Consider the following 7,037-nt stretch of genomic DNA (forward strand, 5'->3'; position numbering starts at 1 on the left):
CTCACTCGAGTGACCAGACATCATCCTAGACCTGAGCAATCTAGCTCTACACCAAACCTTGCTATTAAGTCTTGAACATGTAACCATCATGAACTTTGATTTACAATGCCAACCACTAACCATCTCCCCTTTGCTCTTAAAGCCACAAAGAGCTCTAAGTTGCCCATCCGTCTCAAGCAAACCATATTCAAGTGGAATCATGAAGCTTAGGGATAAGAGATTTACCCACTTGAATGAAAGAATGGATGGTGATGGCTTGGGGAGAGGTGTTACCGATGTCCTTGCAAGCTTCACTCCCTTGTGTTCTTCCTTGATGACTTCCACCTCTTTACAAACTTTTGCAAATTCAATCCTTTGTTCATCAATTTCATCTAACTATTCTCCATTACTCAAATCATAAATGGGATGATGAGAGAAATCTACCTCCACATTACTTTCTATCTCACCGAGAGAAGGTTCTTCAAGTTCAAAGGATTCACCACAAGAAGGTTTGATGCATGATCTTCATCACCAAGGGAACTCAATTCTTGCTTCATTTCTTCCAAGTCTTCATTCAACAATTGTTTTGGAGGTTGTGCACTCTCGTTCTCAACATCAAATTCAATCTTTTTGGAGGAACTTTAGATTCCCATGGAGGTTCCGCATCTCCTAAGTCTTCAACCACTTCTTCCTTTTCTTCAACAATCATAGGTTCTTCTAATTGTTCTAACACAAAGTAACATTCCTCATTTTCCAACAGGGTTCCCAATCTTTCCTTCATGCTATGCTCTTCAATTGATTCTCCACATATGACCATGGAAGTTCCTTGAGTGCTCAAACATTGGGAGGCTAATCGGTTTACCACCTCGTCCAAGGCGGCCGTGAATTCTAGTGCCTCCCTTTTCATCTCTTCTTGCCCTTGAAGGATAAGACTACGGCTTTTATCTATTGGAGATTGGGGTGAATAGGAAGATTCATTGTTTTGGAGAAAGGGTTCATAGTAGGAAGGTGGTTCTTCTTGGTAAGGATATGGAGGTGATGTATATGGAATTTGTGGTCCTTGGGAGTAATTGTATTAGAATGTGGGTGGTGCTATGGGTTTTATCTCATAATGGTCACAAGGATGAGGTAAGGGTGATTAGTTATATGGTGGATGAAGGTCATAGGAAGGTATTTGGTAAAGAGGGGCTTGTGAGTATGGTTGAGGGCTATGTTGAGGATGAGGTTCATAAACATATGGTGGTGGTTGATAACAACCACAATGAGGATCACCACATCTGTTAGATTGATATGCATTAGGAGTGGAATTATACCTATAAGAAATTGTTCCGAGGGTTACCTGAAACTGTAGGTCGATCTCGGGCGAGATCTTCTGTACTTGGTCGGAGCTGACGTGTCCGGCTGGTGAGTGGTGGCCGGAACTGTGGTGTCCGACTTGTTGGACTGGCTATGCTGCTGATCCTTTGTCACCGGAGGCTGGTGGTACCTGCAAGGGACTCCGATGCTTAAGTTAGCAAGGGTATTAAGCAGGTTTTTAGTAGAATCAGAGTATGAGTTATACCTGGGTGCTCCAGTGTATTTATAATGGTATGGAGTGACCTTTTTAGATAAGATAAGTTAGTTATCTTATCTTATCCTATCTTATCTTTGAGTGAGGTCATCTTATCTTCAAGGGAACCCCCCTTATCTCTGTAGGATCGGGCTGCCTTCGGATTTGGGTCGTTTCCTTTATTTGGGCCCTTTATTGGGCTTTCCTGGCAATTTGGCCGAGCTCTTTGAGAATAGGTCGGATAATCTGACCTGAAGAGGTCGGTCGCCTTGTCGCTAAACATCCCGAGTCAGACAGTTTGACCCAGGGTATGAACAATGCCCCTGCTCGAGCTCGGTCTTTCTTTTGAGGTCGATTCTTGGCTTTAGGACTTCGATTCTTCTTTGGTGAAGCCGAACTCGAGCATTTTGTCGACTTTTTTTTTGTAGAGTTCTCCTTTGAATGAGGAACATTTTCTTTTGAATTTTATTCTTTTGAAAATGCGCGTCTCCTTGCTTTGGGAATGCGCGAAGGTTTAATAACCTCATTAATTCTTTTAAAGCTCCATTTCTTCGTTCATTTTTGAACTTTTCACAAAAATGGTTTCTCTTCTCTGTTTCTTTGCTGTAACTTCCCCCCTTTTTTTTCTCACTTTCTGTTTTCGTCTGAAATTTGCATTTTTGCATTTCTCCCTGTGACGTCGCTTGGTGATTGTTGGTGCTTTCTTTGTTTTGAAAGGTGATTCTGGATTCTATCTTTCCGTCCTCGATTTCCTTCGAAGCTTTCTCCTTTTTCCAGGTTGGTTCTCCTTTCTGCTTTTTTACTTCTTTTGCTTTGCCTTCGGTTCTTGGTAAAATTTTGGTTTTGCTTGAATACATGTTTGGAAAGCTTGAACCTTTTTGCGTTGTCGTGCTCGCTTGTCGCTGTGCTGCATGTTTTTCTGGTTTTTATGAACCTGTTTGCTTTACCTAAAAGTTTGCTCCTTTTGATGACTTTTGTTATGTTGATGATTTTACTGATGAACCTTTGTAGAAAGTAACGATTTCTTCTAGTGGCTCGTTTTGATTTTCTTCGTGTCATTTGTTTGTTTGAGGTGTTTATTTTCTGAATAAGGTGGCGTCTTTGATGACTTCTTCTTGATACTTTCGTTGCTTGGTAGTTTCGTCTGCGACTGTGAATTTGGGAGGTAGTTATTTTGATGACTTTATTTGATTTGTAGCTCGTGGCTTTCTTCTCAGAGTGTTATCTTCCTGTTAGAACGTGTAGAGATGTAGACTTGTAGGTTTTCCTGAGTCCTTGTTCCATAACTTGCCTCCAAAGGATGCCCCTGGATCTTTAGTGTGGGTCCTAGGGTTTTCTTTTGTTGCTTGTATTGCTCTGTGTCATGCTTGTCCGAGCTGTTCTGATTTCGTCTGAGATGTTTTTTAGTAATCCATTTTCTTTTCTTGTTTGTAGGACTAGTTGACCTCATGTCTTCTCGTAAAAATATTGTCAAGATATCCTCCCAAGTCCCTGATGGCATGGCCGACTGGGTGGATCCTATGGTTCTTCTGTGTATTTCGCTGGTTGATTCTGAATTTTGTGAGCAGCTTAGGAAGTTTCACAGGGTTTGTAGTAATAGTAGTGATGAAAAGAATTATGAGCTTGTATCTCCTACATCTAAAGAGAGAGTTTGCTTTTCTACTCGGGTTGTTGGAGACCGTCCCTTTTTCTATGCGTATGACTTCTTTTTTAGTCAGATGAATATTACTCTTCCTTTCACTCCTTTTGAGACCAACCTGTTGTGGTCTTGTAATGAAGCTCCATCCCAACTCTATCCCAACTCCTGGGGCTTTATAAAAATCTTTCAATTGCTGTGTCATGAACTGGGTGTCCATCCTTCCCAATCCCTCTTCTTTTACCTCTTTGTTTTAACAAAACCTGGGGTGGTTAAGAAGAAGGCTGCCTGAGTTTTTTTCCGAGCTTCTCAGGGAAAGAAAGTTTTTTCCATGTACGATGAATCTTTCCGTGATTTTAAGAACTACATTTTCAAGGTCCGAGCAGTTGAAGGAGCTCGGCCCTTTTTCCTGGATGAGAATGATGAGCTTACCTTTCCTTTAGAGTGGCAAAAGAAAGTAGTTGTGTCGAGGTATTTGTGGGAGATGTTGGACGAGGTCGAGCAGGCCTTTGTGAGTGTGTTGGAGGAGAATTGGGGGCAACCTCCTTATCTTGACACTAAGAGGTTTCTAGGGGACCCCTCGCTTCTCCAAACCGAGCTGGGTAGTGGTCGACTTCTTTTTTCTATCTGTTTTTACTTCTTTTCTAATTTGTCTTCTTTTCTGATTTGTAACGTGGCTTTGTTGGTCTTCTGTTTGTTTCAGAGATGGCCAAGACTTCAGATTCTATGAAGGCCTTTAAGAAGGCCAAAAAGGCTACCGCAGCTCAGCTTGCTTTGTCCAAGGCTGCTGGTGAGGGATCTTCCCAAGTTCCTCCTAAGAAATCGGTCTCAGTTGCTTCAGGGCCTGGAAGGATAATCCCTATCCCTCCAACTTATTTAGTTGATCCTTCTCAGTCTTCTGCTCCTAACTCTTCTCCTACTAGCGCTCCTCCTCTAAAAAAGCAAAAAACCGCTGAGCCTTTTAACCTTGATGCCCCTTATTTTGATGCTGTCGAGTTTGTGGACCAACAAATTGGTCCTTATGGTTCCATCCCTACTGACGATGTTTCTCTTCTTCGCCATCTGGATTTTATTACTCGAAGCAGCATTAAGATGGCACACATGGGGGCGGCCTTATATCGGACTGCCCAAGATCTTCCCCTTCACGCTACAAAGCCTTTTTTGGAGGAGGCCAAGTTGGAGTTCGATCGGATGAAGGGTTTGAAGGAGGAGGTCGATGTGAAGGTGACCAAGTTAGAAAAAGAGTTGGAGGGTGAAAAGGCTAGTTCTGTTGCCTTGGCGGCTTTTGTGAAGTTGGCTGAAGACACGGCGTTGAGGCATAAGGAGAGTTATGTCACGACCTATAAAGAGATGATGCGTCTCAGGGATGATTTGGAGTCTGCCCGGGCTGATTATGCCGAACTCCAGGGTCACCTTGTAGTTAGCGTAACTGCTGCTTATGAGAACCTGAAGTAGCAGGTTCGGGTTTTTGCACCCGAGCTTGACCTTACTCTCTTCATCTTGGACAATGTTGTGAAGGACGGTAAGATTGTCCCTAATGACCCTGATGATGATGATGTCGAACCTCCTCCTGTATCTGCCGCCAAAACATCTATTGCGCCGACTTCGTCAATCCCTTCAGCTGAGGCTGGTCATCCCCGGTCGGATCCTGATTGCCAAATCTTTAACCGGGATGATGGGACAGTGGATGCGGTGCCTCTTCAGACTCACCCTCCTTCACCCCGTGCTAATGCAGCTGAGAAGTTCAAATCCTCAATGATTATCCTGGATGTTTATGTATATAGCCCGGTTTGTGGGCTTTGAACTTTTTATATTTTGTAATTGGTTCTGACTTTGTGATACTCTTTTAGTTGCTTGTTTAGCAACTTTATTTTGAAAAACAAAGTAGTTTCTCAAGCTCTTGGGGTGACTGTTAGTAGCCTCTTGAGTTTGTTATTATTATCACTTTGTGCTTTGCATAACATGTTTGTCTTGCATCTGTCTGGTACCTTTTTAGGTTTGTTGGAGCCTTGTTGTCCGACCTCTTGTGATTGCCTTTATATTTTCATACTTGTGGCTTGATTCTTTTGAGGTTGTGGATGTTTGGGTCCAACTTGTATGTCGACTTCCTTACTTTGATCCGAAGTTATTTCTAATAATCCGTTTTGTTAAGACCTTTGTTAGATCTCTTTTAGGGATTAATTTTTATAACATGTTTGTGGGAGGCCGACTTTATCATGTCGGGCCTTTCTAAGTTATTTTAATAATCCTCTTTTTTGGACTTTGTTCAGGCCTCTTTCAGGGATTACTTTTATAACTTTATGTTCAGGGCCGACTTCATCATGTCGGGCCCTTCTAAGTTATTTTAGTAATCCTCTTTTTTGGACCTTGTTTAAGTCTCTTTCAGGGATTACTTTTATAACTTTATGTTCTGGGCCGACTTCATCATGTCGGGCCCTTCTAAGTTATTTTAATAATCCTCTTTTTTGGACCTTGTTCAGGTCTCTTTCATGGATTACTTTTATAACTTTATGTTCTGGGATCATGTCGGGCCCTTCGAAGTTATTTTAGTAATCCTCTTTTTTGGACCTTGTTCAGGTCTCTTTCAGGGATTACTTTTACAACTTTATGTTCTGGGTCGACTTCATCATGTCGGGCCCTTCGAAGTTATTTTAGTAATCCTCTTTTATAGGGCTGGCCAGACCTCTTTCCAGGAATTTACTTTTTATAACTTTGGTTATTGTGTTCGACCGGTCCGACTTCTTTTCGTCGGCCGGTCTTTAAGTTATTTTTTAGCAATCCATTTATTTAAGACCTCGTCAGGTCCTTTCTATGGATCACTTTCGATAACTTCTTGCATTATTCTGTTTTCATCTTGGCCGATTTTGTAGAAATTGGGTTTAATCCCCGTTTGGTCGACCTTTTGATGAATTTGATTTTCATCTTTGTTGGTCTTTCTTGCGAATGTGCAGTGAATTTGATTTTCACTTTCTGCCGATCTGTAGCTTTATAATCGGGCGATGAATTTTTAGCGTTTCAGATTAATGCGTCTTGAGAATTTGTAGAAGATCTAAACAATTTTATTCAAAAGAAAATGCAGATATATACATGTGGGAGTTTTATCCCTCTAAGTCGGGCAATTTGTAGGTCTTGGCTTGGCACCTCATTAAAAAACCTTTTCAGGAAAAAGAGTGCGCCTTATCCTAAGATCCTTTATTACCCCTAACTATAGTACCTTCTTAGGTTGCAGGCGTGCCATGATCTAGGAAGCTCTCGCCCTTCGAGTTCGGACAGTCTGTAGAAGCCCTTTCCAAGTACTTCTATGACTCGGTAGGGTCCTTTCCAATTTGCTGCCAGCTTTCCTTCTCCAGATTGAGTTGTTCCGATATCATTTCAGATTAGGATGAGGTCGTTCTCTGCAAAACTTCGCGGCACTACCTTTTGATTGTATCTCGAAGCCTTCGACGTTTCAATGCCTCTTCTCTGATCCGAGCTCTTTCTCGAATTTCTAGAAGTAGGTTGGTATGCGAAATTGTGATCATCAACAATGGCGCCAAAGGACTTGGAGCTCTTAAACGTGAATCACACTTTGTCACAATTCCGCACAACTAACCAGCAAGTGTACTGGGTCGTCCAAGTAATAAACCTTACATGAGTAAGGGTCGATCCCACGGAGATTGTCGGCTTGAAGCAAGCTATGGTCATCTTGTAAATCTCAGTCAGGCGGATTCAAATGGTTATGGAGTTTAAGGTGATGAAAATAAACATAAAATAAAGATAGAGATACTTATGTAATTCATTGGTGGATTTCAGATAAGCGTATGAAGATGCTTTGTTCCCCTTGAACCTCTGCTTTCCTATTGCCTTCTTCCAATCATTCATACTCCTGAAAAT

This window comes from Arachis hypogaea, chromosome 20 (assembly GCF_003086295.3).
Source record: "Arachis hypogaea cultivar Tifrunner chromosome 20, arahy.Tifrunner.gnm2.J5K5, whole genome shotgun sequence".
NCBI classification, from domain to species: domain Eukaryota; kingdom Viridiplantae; phylum Streptophyta; class Magnoliopsida; order Fabales; family Fabaceae; genus Arachis; species Arachis hypogaea.